Consider the following 18798-nt stretch of genomic DNA (forward strand, 5'->3'; position numbering starts at 1 on the left):
ATAATTGCAAGGGTGATAGGCTTTTTCTTGTACTGTTTATCGTGGGCATAGTAACTCAGCTATCCCTTGTTTTTCAAAGGTTTTTTATGACGGTCTTGTTGCACAGTCTTTTGTTTTTCCAGTACTCCTTTTTTATACTGTTGTAGAGCAATCTCACGGAGATGACTTGGAGTCCTTGGGCTACGTACTGATGTATTTTAACCTGGGCTCCCTCCCCTGGCAGGGACTGAAAGCAGCGACAAAGAGGCAGAAATAGGAACGTTATCGGTGAAAAGACAATGTCTACACCCGTTGAGGTTTTGTGTAAAAGGATATTCTTGTAAGTTACTTTTCTGCGGCACTAGGCTTACGTGTTCATGGTTTAGTGGGATTTCTTTTTGCTTTACGCTGAATCCTACCAGTCTTTTTACTTGTGTGTGTGTGTGTCTCTCTCTTTTTTTTTTTTTTTTTTTTTCCCCTTTTTCTTTTTTTCTGAATTCCCCCAACCCTGCCCATGGTTGGGCGTGTCTGTGATAGAGATACTGTGCCTTCAAGACTGGGATCTTTCTGTTCATAGACCGTTTCTAATTATCCTTTGTCTTAACTATTAGTAAACAATCCCTGAGGTGCCCTCAATTCAAAGGGTAGCTTAGTACATCTGATTTGCACTGTGTTGTGTGTGCATGCGTCGGTGTTGGCTGGGTGACTCTTGACAGCAAACAGCATTTTGAGAAACTACCCATTTCTTCATATGGGTGGGTACTGTTTCTTGAATTAATTGGATTGCAGTCAGATGCACCTATTGCAGTTGTTTCACTTGAGAATTGTCATTCCAGGTTCACGTAGTTTGGCCTGTTGATGGTCAGCATCTGTGAGAGGTGTAAGAAACCCTCCTATATCCTAGCATCGTGCTTCAAAGCTTTTCTGTTTCTCAGCTTGGTATTCACGCCACAGTAATAATGAGGTGGTTTTGAGCCCTGCAAAATGATACTTAAATCGATTTTAAAACTTGTTAACGTTCGCTGCCATCAGGGAATATTGATGATCTTTCACCAAGAGTGCTGTCCCTATTCTGTCCACGCTCTTGGCTTCAGCAGCTAGGTATGACAATGGGAACTATGGTTTCTGTCATGGCTGTGTGAAAACTTACTGGCTTCCATCTGTTTCAACTGTGCCTTCATAGGTGTTCCTTTACATTCATTAACGGTGTTTTTTCTCTGGGGTTAACAGGCAGGAAAGACTAATCAACTTTTCTTGTGCTCTCTGTTAGAATTTCTATCTTAACGTAAATTACTAATATATAATTTCAGCCAGAAAGACTTGAGCTTGTTAGAGAAAATTTGCTTTTCATTTTCCCAGTTCTTGCTTACTCCGTAGCGGGCAAGATGGCTCAAATTGTTGCAAGTTTTCATAGCTTGTGCTCTTACTACCTTCATAATGTTAAAGTAATTCTTCCATAATCAAAACGCACCCTTAGATGTTAACCGGGTTACCAATTAAAGTCATGGTTTTCCCGTTATCTTTATACCTTGTTCTTAGTCAGGAAAACCTCAAGTATCTGGGTCATGGGGCAAGGTTATTAAGGAGAACTTTGATTGGCTAAGTGTAAGACTATAGAAAATCATTCATACCGCTTCTTACCAGGAGAACAGTAAAGAACAGCAGCTGTTTGTCCATACCCGTTCCAAGTGTGTCAGTTTCCGTGGTAAGTCCTAAGTAAATACGCTGCTGCTGTTCCTGTTTCAGGAAGTGCTTAGACCATACTCCTGGTAGAAAGCAAAGTTTGCTATGCAGATCTACTGATGTCTTATGTTAAGGACTACGTTTTTTATTTATAACTTGATAAACCAGTTTTGTTATTTTATGTGGATGCCTTCATTTGCTAAGTCAATGCTGCATCTGCGATCCCCACCTTTCATAGTCTAGAGGAAGGGCTGCTGCCTGTTGAACTCTAGGCAATGGAGATTTGCAGAAGTTACTCAAAGAAATAATGAAAGCTGCTTACTTCTAGGTAGAGTTCTTAAAGATGACTCTGCATTTTTATCTGTTTTTTTTAAAATGAGTTCAGATTAGTTCGGTCTGAAACTGAAAGCTAAGGCTGGGAATGTAGCTAATAGGAATGAAAATTCCCTTATGGAAAATACATTCCTCCCAGAGAAATTTAGTACTCTCAGAAGAATGGTAATTGGTAAGGATAGCAAAGTGTCACGTCTATTCCCCACCTCCAAGGTACTGTCCACGCAGTACCTAAATTTTTCTCATGAGAAAGGCTAGCGCTTTGAAACACTAAGTAGTAATGAGGGTTTATTGGAGTAACAGCTAGCAGGTCTACAAAATGGTTCATGAAACTTCAGCGTTTATAAGGAAATTATGTAAATTCGATGTCACGCGTTATTCAGTAGTTCTGATTATATGGAAGCGAATGCAACAGCTACAAGCAAGTTGTGAGATGTTTGAGAGTGATGAACGTTCAAGTTGAGCAGTCAGGTAAAGCCTATTCAAATGAAATGTGCGTTACTGCAGTACTCCAAACCCCCATTAGGATGATGAAGTGGAGCCCACGTCTCGTATGTGGGAACTGTATCTGTGGTAAGCGCTGGCTGAGGAGGCTTTAGGTGTAATGGTGGAGAGGTTGGTGTGATGTCATGACAAACGGGAGTAACTTCATCCTTGAATCTAGGTATGGTATAGTAATGAACAGCAATGGAGACATGATTTCATGTCATTAATGAGACAGATGCTGCAATATTATGCTTAGTTCAGTTCTCAGAATCTTAAGTTCTTGGAAAACGGTATGTAACACAGAGAAGAGGCAGAAAAGTTGAGCTTGGGAAAGCAGGTTGTACAATGTAAGAGTTTCAAATCAGCGTCTTTCTAGTTTGTCTGAAAGTTAGTTGGTGTCATATTTTATAAATTGATTTTAACAGGAACTGACATTTATGCAAAAGACATGTGAAGAACCTATTGCTTAACACTAAAACCATTCACATTTTTAAAAAAGTGAAACTGAGGTCTCAGTGAAGGCAGTTAGCCACTGGAACAACTTCTAAAAGAAGTAGAACATCTGTCCCCTTTGCTTTTGCATCAAAACTGGATTCATTTCTAGGTGGTGTATTCAGGTCTAAATTAAGCCTAAGTTACAGGTCTCTGAACTACAGCGCAGAGAAACCCTCCACAGACCGCATTCTCAAACGAGAAATAAATGCACGTATGATTTTGTTACATATACAAACACATAACATTAGGCATTATATGTTGGTGATGTGGTAATGTGATGGCTATTTAACAATGATCCTTCCTCATCAGGAGAAACAGGATTTCCCTTGTTTGGAGATAGACACAGCTTTGAGGTCGACCCATTTCCTCAGCCAGCTTACATTTTTCTGGACTCTTCCACTTCAGCCATGGCAATTAAACTAAAAAGTAAGCATGTACAGTTTTTATAAAACACGGAAACAACCAAAGCAAAGCCAGATACCGTTAATGATATTCACAGAGGAGGAATGTCTCACTTAGTCCTCAGAGCAGACTTTAGGCGACAGAAACAGCCAACAATCGCTACCAGTATTTATCCTAGCTAGTGCTAGCCAAGGGGGAACGCCACATTCTGTAAGAGTATCTGGTGATACCAAGGGCCTGCTAAATGGCTTTTTTGCTTCCTCCTTTCTGGATGAAATTCAGTCACCATAATTCAGGAAAACCTGCTCAGCTGTTTTTCTTTCTCAGCATTTGTTGTTATTGACTCCATTGCTACAATAAACTTTGCAGCTTCTGTTAGATAGCTTGGCTGCAGTACCCCCTTCTTGGTCGCCAGTGGCAGCAGGTCCCCACCAGCCCCGTGCTGAGCACTGGCCGGGCGAGCGCTGGGCGGGATCTCGGCCCAGTTGACGCCACCGGCCGCCGGGAACGCTCGCCGCGGCTGCGGGGTGCCCTGCGCTCTGCCCTCTGCCCACTCGCAGCCCAGCCACTATTACCCGTTGCCTCCGGACTCAAAAGCACCCGCGTGGCTCGAGCGGCTAAATCCTTTGCATCTGGCAGCTTTACAGTCGGGTGGCTCTTTCTGTCCGCGCCCCCGGCCCACCAGGAGGGAGCAGCAGCAGCGTGGGGAACCCACGGCACAAGGTGCAGGGGGGGGCAGTGGGCGGTGAGGTCCTACGGATAAGCCCCAGCGATTGCTGTTGTTCCGGGAGACATTTAAATAGATGCGGGTACCGCTGGGTTTGCTTTAGTCACAACTCGGAGCCGGGCTGCCCCCCCAGCGAGTGGCAGAGAGCAAAGGGATACAGCACGGCTTAGATATGCTTCTCAAACCGTTAGTCAACGTCTGAAGTTTTTAGGAGTTTCCTTTGGTCCTGTCAGTTCTGCAAATCCATCACCTGACTGTCCCAGGTGATTCATCTCCTCAGTTCCAGGCTGCTCCTCAGACCTTGATCTTCTTTCTGCCTGCTTTAACTCACACACTCCTTCAAGCACACTTAGTCTTTGAACAAGCAATTACTATTCTCGTAGACAAATTTTTCCAAGAACAGGTACCTGAGTTTGAGAGCACCCGTGTACACAACTCGATCATCTGTTGTTTCTCTGTTCTCCCACTGACGTAACTGGGCTGGGCTTTAAACCAGCCTTGGGTTATGGCTACACTAGGAACGAGGCCTGGTTCTGCCACTTAGCTGCTTCAGCACTTTACATTTCTGAATTCAAAATACTTTTTCTTTAACCGACACCACAGAACAAAATGCTAAACCTCCAGGTTTTACAACAAACAAAAAAACCCCAAACCCTAAACAGTGCCTCTGAACCGTTTCCCTTTCCATGCAACGGGTGGAAACTTCCTCAGTAAATGACAAGTGTCCATGACCACCCTGCTTACTGAGCAGGAAAGCAAACAATAGCTTTTCAGCTCGCACATGTATCCAAATATATACCCAAAGAAACTCCGTCAGTGTCACTTGCAGAGAGCTCTGCCATCTTACAGCCTTACCTGTAGTGAGTGCCCCTCTAGGGAACTGCAGAGCTGTGGACTCTCAGATGTACTGGAGCACATCTCTTGCCTGCCTGAAACGTTCAGGAGGCTCTCGGATATCCAGGCAGCAGCAGAAAGCGTTCTGATTTTACGGCAAGGCTGACCACACTTGCGAGTTTTCTTCTGCGTGCTCGCACCAGGAAGCCAAACCAGAACAGCTGCACACACAGCAGAGCAGTTGCTCAGCACACCTACACCAACAGAGCTCTCCTAAAGCACACCTGGAGCCATTCATACCCCAAGTCAACATCTACAGCGGAACCTGGCCACAAGCTTTGACACGATGTCATTTTGGGGTCAAACTGACGCACACCAAAAAATTAGTAAAACGCACCTCCTTCTCTGCCACGTCAGGTATCGTGCTCCTTCAGTTGAGCTGTAGCTGTTACATTATTTCCCAAATGCAAAGCCAAACAGAGAAAATAGAACCACAGCCTGCTCCTTAAAAAGCAACTCTGCACAGTTCATTGTGTGTGACCCAGGGAAGACGTGACCGCGGCCCTTCAAACTTTCGGGATGCCTAGGCGGGACCAAACGGTGCTTGCGAACACAGAACATGCCTGCTCGTTAAGACAGGCTGGTCAAGTTTACCACCAAAACTCTACATCACCATTTGCCAACCCTGTCCAGCTTTGGGTAGCCAGAGCTGCACTCAGATCACTTGAAAGCGTCTCCCAGTAGCGGCCAGCACTAAGCTCAGAACTGTACCTCCCTGGCGCCTACATGGGGGAAAACTCAGACTGTGCCCCCTTCTCCTTAAGGTGCCTTAGAGCCTGTGACAGGAATTTCATCCACTGCTTGGAAAAGCTCCAAGGTTGCAGCTTAAGGGAACCAGAGTTCCCTGGGTCTCAGAGTCATTCCAGAGCTAAAGTGGTGACAGACATCAGCTCTAGGTCAGATGATACATGCCAGCACTCACCACTGACCCAGGGCGGCAACCTGCTCCCATCCGCTACCTCCTGACCTAGGAAGCCCCTTAGGGAATTACAGCAGCAGTTCGCCAATGGAAAAGCCACAACGGCATGACGCAGTGACTCAAAGATCTAAAATGGACCCCTTGCGCCCACAGAAACCGGTGCTAAAAACACAACAGGTGAGCGAGAGAACATTAACTGCCATGGCTGATACTAGAGCAAACCTCACTGGGCACTTAAGGAGAGCAGCAAAACCAGAATAGTAGCAAAAGCCTGCATGCCCGGGACTGTAATAAAAGAAGACACCCTGCCTGGAGATTGTTACGAGCACAAGTAATACACGTCCTCTTCAGTTGCGATCCGAGTTAATTTCTTAAGGCTGGACAAGATACATGAGAGCTTACGGGCATGTTTTGTGAAGGAACACTGAGAATAGAATGCTGAAGCTTGAGCAAGTTTTGGAGCAGCTTCTGTTCATCTGTGTAGAACTGCAGAAACCCCACTCCTCTCTCAGACTCTTTCTGAAAAATTCTTATGAAGTAGGAATTTGAACTGCAACTAACATTCTTGATCTGTTGCTGTAGAGCAATGTGAAAGTTTATATATTAAGTTCTGATTTGGATAGCTACTTAGGAAAAATAGCATATTTCCATATTGCAATGTTTAACTTTGTTTTTTCTCCATCTACTCATAAATATTCTTTACTACTGGTATTATAATTGCTTTATTGTAACTAAACCAACCAAACAGCAAATAAGGTTTTCGATTTCACTTGTGAAACTCCTGAATTCATGAAGCTGCGGTCTGCTTTCCTCCAAAGACAAACAGGCTTGAAACAGTAATTCATGTCCTGTAGTAACTCTGCTTTACGCTTTTCATATGCTGCCTGCAGGCACAGCGAACAGGAATAAAAATGGGAACACAACACCAACAGATCTTGTTCTGTTCTCTGTATCTATGCTTTTAGCTCCCACACTCTGATTATTTGTTAGAGCTCCTACAGCTCTGGGAAATGACAGACTCACAAATATGCTGAAAACAGCAGCCCTCCTCCCTTCAGGGTCTCGTTCTCAGGGCGAACGGAAGAATTGCAGAACCAGCGTGCCGTTCCCTTCCCACTTCAGAGACTGAGATCAGTGGCCCATGGAAAATTTCATACCAAGGAGGTCACAGGCCGGAGTTACTAGGAAGTCGAATGACAACAGTGGATGAAGATACATAATTTTGTCAACTAACTTCCGACATTCTATTAGTATATTGTATCGCTGTCCTCTATATCACTTTGTTTCTTACAGCAAAGAAGGAAAGATCCTTCCTATAAAAGCAAAGTGATTCTATATCCTGCATTGCCTTTTCCCCTCTTAGTAACCAGCGGGCATGAAAGTTCTCCAAGTAAGTTCCTTTCTGCAAATGAGGGAAATGTTCCATCACCTCCCATACCAACTGGAAACTGGATGGGCATCGAGAATGCAGAAAACAGCTAGTGTTCTGCATATACTTAATACTGAACCTATCGTTATCTTCTCAAAATGGAAGTTTCCAAGGAAACAAGAAGAAAAGAGGATATGAGAAATGTAAATGTGAAAGAGCAAAAAAGGAAAGAAGTGGTATTATTTTTTTAATTTACATATACACGTACACTTATTAAATTGCAATTATGATCCATAGGCTTATCATTTCATTCATTTATTGACAGTAATAGCTACTTGGATTGCCAAGATCAAGCTTCAGTCGTGCTAACAACTGCATATTCACAAAGGAATTCCTGTTCCACAAGATGTATTCTCTAAATAAATCAATTTAAATAAATCTCCTTCTACGACAAGGTGACCCACCCAGTGGACAAGGGAAATGCTGTGGGTGGTGTCTACCTGGACACTGACACCGTCTCCCACAGCATCTCCCGGAGAACCTGGCTGCTCCTGGCCGGGCCGGGCGCTCTGCGCGGGGTTAGGAGCTGCCTGGAGCGAGCCCAGAGCGCGGTGGGGAATGGAGCTACATCCCGCTGGCGCCGGGCACAGCGGGTGTCCCCAGGGCTTGGTGGCGGGGCCAGTCCTGTTCAACATCTTCACCGAGGGCGCAGACGAGGGGATGGAGCGCACCCTCCGTCAGTTGGCAGAGGACACCAAGCTGGGCAGGAGCGTCGATCTGCCGGGGGGGCAGGGGGCTCTGCAGGGGGCTGGGCAGGCCAGGCCGAGGGGCTGAGGCCACTTGGATGGGGTTCAACAGGGCTCTGTGCCGGGCCCTGCCCTGGGTCACACCAGCCCCAGGCAGCTGCAGGCGGGGGGCAGGGGCTGGGTTGCTGCTGGTGGGAAAGGGCCTGGAGGGGTGGTCAGTGGCCGGCTGGGCACGAGCCCCCAGTGTGCCCAGGTGGCCAAGACGGCCAGCAGCAGCCTGGCCTGTATCAGAAACAGTGTGGCCAGCAGGACCAGGGCAGTGACCGTCCTCCTATACCCGGCACTGGTGGGGCCGCACCTGGAATGCCACGTTCAGCTTGCGGCCCCTCACTGCAAGAGAGACACCGAGGGGCTGGAGCGTGTCCGGAGACAAGTCGGGGGCTGGGGAAGGGGCTGGGGCACAAGGCTGACGGGGAGCATCTGAGGGCACTGGGGGTGTTGAGGCTGGGGGGGTGCTCAGGGGGGACCTTCTCACTCCCTACAGCTGCCTGACAGAGGCTGTAGGCAGGGGGGGTTGCTCTTTTCTCCCAGGTAACAAGCAACAGGACAAGAGCAAATGGCCTCAAGCTGCACTAGGGGAAGTTTAGATTGGATATTCGGAGACGTTTCTTCACTGAAAGGCTGCCCAAGCATTGGAACGGGCTGCCCAGGGAGGTGGTAGAACCACCATCCCTGGAGGCGTTTAGAAAACACATAGATGCTGCGCTTAAGCGACATGGTTAGTGGTGGGCTTGGCAGTGCTGGGTTAATGGCTGGGCTTGATGATCTCAAAGGTCTTTTCCAGCCTACATGATTCCATGATTCTAAACAGACAATATAGACAATAAGAAGCATCAGCCCCATATTGACCTAACTGAAAAAGAGCATGATAATAAAATCAAATACATTGTTAAAATCATAGACAAAATCTGTACCAGTCAGGAACAGGACACAGATCTCCTTAGACTGTAGTTAACTGGCATAAAGACTGTGAGACAACCGCACGAACTGCAGGGTCCCTGCTTGAAAACGGCTTCCCCAGAAATTTACAGTGTACCTATAGCTTTATTGTTTATTGTGATAACATAGTGTATTTTCACGGAGGTGTCTGGTTTTGCACTTTCTTAAGAAAGTCTCCAAACTATTTCGACTAATTTTGTTTTTCTAATCACCCTTTGTTACGGCCTGTAAACAGATCCCTAGCTCCAAACGTAATTTAAATATATTGGGCTGCAAGTTCAAAATAATAATAATAAAAAACCCCCACCAAAACCCCCCAAAACCCCAAAACTGTAAGGAAGGAAAATAGAATTTCAGATAGTCTTTACTTGCTACTAGACAAGGACTGTTCATCCAGCTTTGAGCAGAATAGTGGAGTAGATGGCCTACTGCAGTTCCTTCAAACCTGGGTTACCCTATAGTCTTACAAGATTCTTGGTTTTGGGTATGTTTTCAGAAGTCCCTTATGATTTAATTTACATGGAATATCTTATTACTGGCTTCCTTCAGACTGAGTGGAACGTCAATGGCTTTGTGACCTGCAAAATCACTCCCAATATATTGTTGGAAAGGATTTTAATCAGTTCTCTGGGATGTACATCTTCTTTTTCTCGGATGAAAGCCCATGATTAGGAAAAAAAAAAAAAAAAAAAAAAAAAGACATGGACCTGGAGGAATAAAGACTCAAAGTCTAAAACTCATAACAGAAGAATGAGAATTCTTAGCCTGTACAAACTGCTCTTCATGTGTGGCTCTCAAAGTACCCGGCAATGAGAATTCTTTAACCACTGTGCATGAAGCCAAAAAACACCCACAACAAAACAGGTTTATTAATGTGCAGACTTCCCTCAAGCACTGCATTTTGATGCAGCATACACTGTATACAAAAAAGTTATTTAAGCTGTTATTAGCAGCAGAACATATATTAGTGCAATTGTGTATGACTTTACCTTATCAGGAAATGCATAACTAAAAGCAGCAAAAGCTATAGTTCAGATGGCTACTTAATTACTTGCTATGAATAGATCCATAAACAGCTTTGATTCTGATTTGTTTGAATATGTAAATTGAGCAATTTATCCCTGAGCAGGAGTGATTTTGCAAAATGCCATGATCCCCAAGAGACAAAAAGGTGCAAAAAGTTGAGTTGCTGCACTATTTTCTGAATTTTCTGTTCTCTCTGATGCAATTTTATACAAAAGGGCTAGTCTGTTCTAAGTGGTTGATTGAACATCTGAAAGTTGTAACAGAAATGGTTCAACCTAGAAAAGCACCGGTGGTCAAGGCCACAAATGCTATCCTGACCCCAGGAAATCTATAGAGGTTTTACCACTGGCTTCAATACAACCAGGATTCCGCTTCCTGAGGAATACAAAAATGTAGATTTTTTTTTTTTTCATTTGCTTGTGTGGGCACCATAATGGAAAAATTTATATAGAAAGCTCTGTGGTGGAAGAAGCCATATGAGCACTTGGAGCGGTGCTGTGAGATGAATAAGGTGTCATATTTAGCAAATAAGGGAATCCTCCGGGGTGGGGAAAAAAAACCAAACCAAAAAAAAAACCCCCCGAAACAGAAAGGTATGAAAAATTAGTTCCTTAGCTTAGAAGCTATAGACTGAAACCAAGAATACATAGCTTAGAAAGAAAATGTATTGGCCTCTTCCCTATGAACACACAAGTCATTGCTGTACTATATGTACAGACTATTACAGGTGTTACGCAAACACTGCGGTGCAATTTTTTGTTACTGTCTAGCTTAAAATGCTTTGTTGTTTCTTTCTCTCACTTAAAGAAAAAAAAAAAGAAAAAACAAAAAACCCCCCACAAACAACCCATCTCAGAATGTCTCCAGAAACCTACTTTCCAGCCCAAAAAGCTGGCTTAGAAGGAGTTTCTAAGACAATTTATCTTTCCATATAAAAGGTGAAAATGTGGCAAGGTATCTGCAAAATACACCCAACCATTTCTAAGAAGCTTAAAAATGCAAATATCTGGAACTGACTATTCCTTAAAGAAATCTTCAGTAGAGTTATTATTTGGTGTGCTGCTTAATTGGTCTCTTAAATCTAGAAGCTAGGGCAAACACCTGCAATTACAGTATTTATTTCTTTTATTATAATATAAATACATACTAACAAGTACAATTTGGTCCTGAAATAATAGTCTTATACATTTAGAGGAGAATCTAGAATCTAACCCTGTACTCCGTGCAAACGACGAGCTTTCTGTGAAAATCATCTCCAGCTCTGTCCCCAGGTGAATTCAACTTCTAAACACCTGCCAAAGATAGATCCATATACTACTCTTTTGAAACATATGCAAGAGGGGAGCTTGTATCCATCCGCAGAATCTATTCACAGTACTTCTAGTTTATTAACATGATTCAGGATCCTATGTGTTAAGGCCCAAGAAAGAAGAAATCATTTTCCACTTGCAGAGTCTCTGTGCTACGCTAAATTAAGCAAACTAATAGCAACAGAGACAAACCATGCATTAGAAATAGTCCACAAACAGCAGGGAGGAGGGAGAGGAGTAACAAGCATTACAGTATCTCTTAACTAACGGAATGCTTATGGAAATAGGGATAAGGTGCACATGCATGCCAAATGAATCCTTATCTATAGCACCGTAAGAAAATATACCAAAATAAATCCATGAGGGACAGCAGTTTAAAATGTAAGACTGTAAGCATCCAGCCATTAGTTTCATCTGAAATGCATTTTAATCGCTCCCATCCCAATGAACTCATTTCCCATCCATGAAAATGTGTTGTGTGTTTCCACTTATAACCCAGTCTTTGTTCAGTACCATTAAGGATTTATATACCATCAAATGCTATCATACACAATTAGAGCATAGAAGAAGTACTGGGTGCATATTAAAAGAGCTTCTAAAACCGAATTCCATCTTTGGCATCCCTCTTGGCCTGTGTCCCTGCTGCTCCTCTCCGTGGCTCTGTGCCTTTCCTGTGCCAGGCTGCAAGGGATGGCTTTTCCAGCTGAACCGAGGGATGCACCAGCCTGCTCCTGGCTACACATGTGCGTTGTCTTCATGCTTGTGAACACGTGCTTCAAAGCAGCTTCGGAAGAAAAAAGTAACCTTTCTGATTTGTGTCCTTGAAAGTGTTTAGGGAGCCAAGAAACCCCTGGCATTTTAGGGAACTAACAGTCTCGTTGTTATTGAACTCAGGGTGAGAGCAAGGAATGGAATGGAATGGGAGTAGACTAGTTGTGTTGCAGGGTACCTACAGCAGCCATCTCCTTGAACTGCCTGATGACTTCAGGGATGAGTAAAAGCAAAGCACGGTGTTATATAATGGTATTATATATTAATGGGCATTATCCAAATATCTCCTAATCACTGAAAGGAATGGGGTAATGTCCACTTGGCCAGGAAGCCTGTTCAAGGGTTTAACCACCCTCTTTGTGTTGTCAACGTAGCTTTGAGCCATTCCCAGGCATCCTGGCACTGGGCACCGGGGGAAACAGCTCAGCACCTCCTTCTCCACGTCCCTTCCTCGGGCAGCCGTAGAGATCACCGAGGTCACCCCACAGCTGCCTTCTCTCCAAACTAGACAAACACAGAGCCCTCAGCCACGCCACAAAGGATGTGGGACATGCCTTCGAGCCCTACTTTGGGCACAACCAAGGACCTTAACAGCCTTCCTAAATGGGGGGGCCCTGCACACAATGCTCAAGGTGAGGCCGCCCCAGCACTAAACGCAGCGGGATGATCACCCTTTGGACGGGCCGGTGACGCTGTGCTTGGTGCACCCCAGGTGGGGTTTGCCCCGTGGCTGCCCGGGCACACTGCTGACTGCTGCTGAGCCTCCTGTCAGCCAGCACCCCCAGAGCCCTTCCCGCAGGGCTGCTCTCCCGCCACTCCTCTCCCAAGCTGTACTTGTGGCCGGCTTTACTCCCTCCCAGGTGCAGGATCCGGCATTTGGTCTTGTTATATGTCATGCCACTGACGGTTGCCCATTGCCCCCGTCTATCCAGAGCGCTCTGCAAATCCTGCATCCACGTCACTGACACAACTATTGAAGAGAACTGGCCCCAGAACTGAGCCCCGAGAAACACCGCTGGGGACTGGTCACCAGTCAGGTATTGCCCCGTGCACTACTAACTCCTTGAGCCATTCATCCAGCCTTTCACCCCATGCGCTGTGTACCTTGTTGTTGAGGGTTTTCGTGCTTTTTTTCTCTTTCTTCTTCCTTTTTTCTTTTCCTCCTCCTCCTCCTCCTCCTCTCCTCCCCTCCATTCCCTTTCCTTGTCTTCTGTCTTTTTATTGTGCTTCTTAATTAGTGGACAAGTCTATTGAAGAAGTACAATGAAACCTTTGGCCCATTGAATTAATTGGGGAATCTTTTGTGTGTTCACTGGTTTCTTTCTGCACGTAATTTTTATGTGTGCATGTTTGGAATTGTTTAGATAGTATAGAAGAAATAAATACACGTTGTCATGCAAGTTTCAGAGCTGCATTTGGAAGTCTGCAAGCAGATGGATTTCTGTAGCTACACAGTATGCAATGAAGTCAGTAGTCTTCATGAAGTCTCAGTGTTTGGTTAATGGATTTCATCTTCTGTAGTGGGTAATATTTGAAGGTAAACAATGAGGATAATTTGTCATAGTGTAGGAAATTCTAAAACTGAATGTTGAAGTGTAAATAAATACATGTCTGTTGGGCAAGAAAAACTTCAGAGACCTCTTGGATGTCATTAGTTTAATTTGATCCATAGATAATTTAATGTTCTTGTGTTTACAGAGAACTCTAGAAATCAGAAGGTTGCCTGATTATAAAAGATGGTATCATCTGTTTCTCTTGCTCAAGGAAGTCAACTTTCTATTTGTTAAATATGGGGAAAGCTAATAAAATAAATAGGAAACTTGCTAATATTTAGACGGTTTCCGTTACAGTCAGTACTTCCACTTGAGACTTATCTATTTTATTCCAGATGTCATCTTTTTATATTATGATGGAGAAATCCTTTAAAGTGCTATGTAAAATGTAGTCAAACAGCTAAACGTCCAGCAAAGCTGCATGAAATGCGAGTGTACGTGCCTAGAGAAAAGATGATGTATGTGTAAAGAAGAGTCATGGAGGGAGGCCAAAGTGCAGGCCCAGACCGAATATGCTGGAGCATTTGGGGAAGCTTTTGCAGTAATCCACTTGATCACATGTGGGACCTTGCCTGATCCAGCATAGTATTCTCTATGATCCCTAAATATCAGGCTATCTCTTGTGAATTGCGGTGTTTCATTGCAAATAAAATTTCTCGTTGCTCTGGAAAGCAGTTAGCTGTTGTCATGGATGGCTTCTGTATTTCCTACTTGAAACCTCAGTAGGAGCAGAGATGGTGTAATGAATCTTGTCCCTGATAAGGATGGAACAAAACCACTTAGCCATTCAGTTCTCATGGAGCCAAGCTACGAAGTCCAACTATGCACAGTCACAATTGTTTTGGCTTCTCAGAAATACTAATTTAGAATATATCATCTCTGCATAATGAAATGTATGTTGAATATATTAATAGGTAGTGTTTTAGTTCTGAGTATTATTGGAGTAGATGGGACAGCATTTATAAGCCTTCAATGAAAAGGAAAGCAATATTAGACATAGTAAAGCATCTTTATTTTCATGTATTCCACCCTCTTCTCCGAATTCTGTGGTCGTTTCTGTGCTTGATCTGACTTCTTTATGAATGCATAAAAAGAGTATGCAGGAAAAACAGGGTTATGGAAATACACCTTTCTCTGCTTTTCTTCTCGTGAATCCTATGCCTGCTGATGCTAGAAAGAATCTGTTGGATATCTGCTAGCAGGAAGCCACGAGGCAGCTGGTACAACACTGGGGTTTCTTGGAGTGTTGCTTCTGCACAGCACTGTTGGAGGTACATGACACTCCAGGTAGCACTTTCACAGGATGCAGACTGCAAGGGTAGTTGGAGTTTCTGAGAATGCTGATTTGTGTTTCCTTAACAGAACCACTTGTATAAAAGCACTCTGTCCCTTCAGGTGGAAGTAGTGTCCCCTGCAATGAGTTAGGGTGTGTTTAATGATGGTTGTGTAGCTCCTGAGATGAGAGGGAAAGAGGTCACATTGTTTGGTTATGTGGAAGTGAAAATTTTAAAACATTCAAAAATCTCTGGAGGTTGAAAGTTTCTTGTCAGTCTAGCATGATCTTTATTCCTTTTATCGTAATTTTAATTTTTTTCATTAAAAGAATCAAACTTGTGATCTTTAGTGTTCATATGTGGGACTTTTGTCTTAGGACCAAGCTATGCCTTTTTCTGTAATTTGGCATAATAAATTATGATTTCTCTCTTCTACCTTATGAGCTGACTGAGATAGAACCAGATCACAACATCCAGACAAGGGAAAACTTTTAAACTGGCTTCATTAAAGATGCTTACTTTAACATGAAGTCTAATTAGCTTTTCCTTTTCTCATAATGTCATGTTTCAAACCACAGGTTTGCTAAAAAGCTATGTATAGAATGTGTTTTAAAACAATGAACGGGGTTTTTATGATAAATGAAATCACTGAAGTACTGTGATGTACTGTGGAGTTCTACGTTATGCTTCATTTGAGAGATTAGTAACAGAGAATCAAGACATCAAAAATTGTCTGTCACTCACAGTGTAACTAAACTGCATTCTTCTATCTTGTAGCATCTAATGGCAGTGGGGTTTGAATTTCCTAATGAACAAGTGCTGAAATGTCAAAACCACAAGAAACATGGTGTTACACTGAACTGCATATGATAGCGGTGTTTGCTATGTAGTTAGGCAATGCCTCAGGAAAACATGCTTAGGTTTACATGGCAGACTTCAAATGGGATTCCTAAATGTAAGTGTGGCCGATGTGATTTGGGATAATGATGAAATTTTTACAGACTATCAGGAGTGTTCATTATAACTTTGAACTGTAACTTCTCCAATCCGGAGACACCTTTTGAAAGCAAAATGAAAAAGAATATTGGTTAGGAATGCAATTGTCCAGATTTCTCTTTCTAAGTGTTCAGTTGCAAATGGCCAAAAAGCCAGTATCAAAAGGAAGCTACGTTCTTGTAAATGAAGCAGGGTACTTAATGAAAACATGTGGGTTTTTTAATGCCTCACACCAATATTATTTTTTTTTATTATGAAATAATTCGAAAGGCGACCTCAGTGCACTATATTCCTTTTCCTGTCTCTCCAAGGAGAGGAGTTAGCAAGATGTGAGAGTGGAGGACATTGTTCTTGAGAGAATTAAGTTGGATCAGTGAAGACTATGTCGAGGAGTCAAGCACTCAAAAGCTGATGAAAGAAAAAAAAGGTGAAGTTTGTCTAGTGGTAACAGCAGTGGTAACAGGTAACTGCATTAGTCTTCTTTCTGCCTCTTCAGGAGAATAGAAATTAAAACTGATCTAATTTTTTAGTCAAGATAGTTCAGGAAACGGTTTCTTAAGGTTCAAGCTAATGCAGTGAAAGCTTTGAAGACCCCTTTACTTCAAGATAGCCTTTCAGATATTTTTTTTTAAACTGTGGTACCTTTTTTCAGTGATTCTAGGAAGCGTTGTTTAGAATCATAGCTAAAGAATTGTGCTATGTTTTGTAAAAGAAAAAAAATTAGGCACTAACTGTTTTAAGTTCATATGCTGCCATGATACGATAAAATGAACTGAAAGACACTTTAAGGCAGGCGCACGCATTTCATTTTTCCAGTTGTATAATACCAGGTTATAGATTAGTCTAGTCCTCAGAAGGTAGAATTAGTCGTCGATTCTTCAGTTATTGAACTGAAAAAAAAAAAAAAAAATCAACACTGCGGCGAATGAAGAGACGGGACACAGCTTGATGCAAGCAAGTTGTCCATTTATTAGTGATTTTCTTACAATTATATACGTTTCTACCTTCTACATATTACACACTGATTGGTTAAATCTTAAGCGTAAAAACACTGATTGGTTGACATTTAAGGCACACCGTTAGAACAATAGGAACTGATTAGTTTACCTTGTCATAGCAACAATTCCTGTTCTAAGATTAGGGGGTTTCTTCCTACGTGACTTTCTTAATTAATAAAGTTCCTTATCGGCACTATCCATTCCCTTATCTGGCTACTTGTTCCTCTTTGTCTGTCTGGTTGCCTCCTCAACTGTGACGGCTCAGGGGTCTGCAGTTAGCTTGCTCCTTTGTTCCCAGGGCTTGTGCCCTACAAGTTCTAACAAGTCTCTATTCATCAGGCTGTCAGTACTTGGACTCTTGTCCTTGAGGCCTTGTCCTACATCTCCCCCTTCCTGTTGCACAAAAAGAACCCCTGAAATCGAATGAGTTATTAATTTTTGTAAGCCTTGTAAAAGACAAGGTATAAGTAATAAAACAAACAAAAAAGCAACTAAAGCATATATAATCATCTTCACTAAACTTCTTAACCATCCTGAAATGCCCCAACCACTAAACAGTTTATCTAACCAATCCCAAGTATCACTTTGTTGAAGATGAGAAACTCCATCCTTCAATCTTTGGATGCTAGCATGAATTGATTCCGAATGATCTGAAAGGTTCATGCAACACATCCCTTCAAACTCTTCACAACCGTGACCTTGTGCCAGAAGCAAAAAATCTATTGCAGCTCTATTTTGTAATGTCGCGTGGCGAACACTATCAACATCTAATAAAAGACCAGACAGGGCACTGCTTGTGGCATTAGTTTGCTTGGCAAGCCAACAGCCAAGCTTATCTAATGTCGCTAGAGCCTTTCCTGCAGCAGCTCCAGGCAACAGAAGAGATGCAGTAAAGCGTTGGCCAAAGGACCAAAATTGCATGTTATCATCACAATCAGAGGCAAATGCATGAACGCCGCGCTTTGTCCTTCGAGAGTAGCGATGTTGTAAAATCATAGATGTGTTAGGAGTCAGGACGGAAAGTCGCCCTAAACTACGCGGACCTCCTTTTATATGAGAAGGAATGACAGGCCATGCTCGATCACCACAAATAAAAAATACTCCAGCAGGTAGTGAGAGCGGAGCATTGCTAGATTTAGACAAGTTGTTAGCAGTGTAATTACACCAGATACTTGCACTTCTAAAAACAGGATGAATAGGGGAAACGTCCCATGCCCTAGATTGATTCTTTTCCGTGTAGTTAAATTTTATGCAAAAATCCATTTTTACTGAACCAAGGAGTTCAATTTCTTGTGGTTCCAAAGTGGCCATGGGAGATGGGGTATCCATACATCCTAATTGTCTGTCACATTTTTTGATACGTTTTTGGGTGGAAAAAGACTTTGAAGGTCCCTAATACAGGCCATTCATCTAATGGTAAGCCCACAAGACAGGTGGAAAAAGGCTGATCCGGAGTGGCCATAGCAAGACACAGAGTATCCTGTCCAGTCAAGTTCGCCAACGTGACCCAAACATTTACCTTTGGTAGAAAAGGGGGATAAGAGCTACCTTCAATAGGCCAAGGTCCAGATGTGAACATCATTATCCATATTACTGACAATGCTTGTTTCTCCTTTTCTTTTTCCATCGTCTTTTTACAACCAGCCATTTTTCTGGTCGTACTGTCCATGACCGAGGCACTGCAATTGATTGTCCACACTCTAATCCTACAATAATGTTCTTGTTAATAATATAAATTCTGCTTGCTAATGCAATATATTGAAACAACAACCGTGCAATAGCCCGTACTTCTAGGCTTTCAATCAATGATAAAAAATTTGCAAACACTAAGTTTGACA

The 18798-nt window shown here is 43.0% G+C and overlaps 1 non-coding gene and 1 pseudogene across 1 annotated transcript; one reads left to right on the forward strand and one right to left on the reverse strand.

The window, feature by feature from the left end:
* LOC130143369 (ankyrin repeat domain-containing protein 26-like) overlaps positions 1-18798 on the forward strand; it is a 247144-nt pseudogene that overhangs the window by 31978 nt on the left and 196368 nt on the right.
* On the reverse strand, positions 5845-5929 carry LOC130143433 (small nucleolar RNA SNORD45). Its single transcript, XR_008819738.1, has one exon. It is a non-coding gene; the product is annotated as a small nucleolar RNA SNORD45 (small nucleolar RNA).

Source organism: Falco biarmicus, unplaced genomic scaffold (assembly GCF_023638135.1).
Source record: "Falco biarmicus isolate bFalBia1 unplaced genomic scaffold, bFalBia1.pri scaffold_27, whole genome shotgun sequence".
NCBI classification, from domain to species: domain Eukaryota; kingdom Metazoa; phylum Chordata; class Aves; order Falconiformes; family Falconidae; genus Falco; species Falco biarmicus.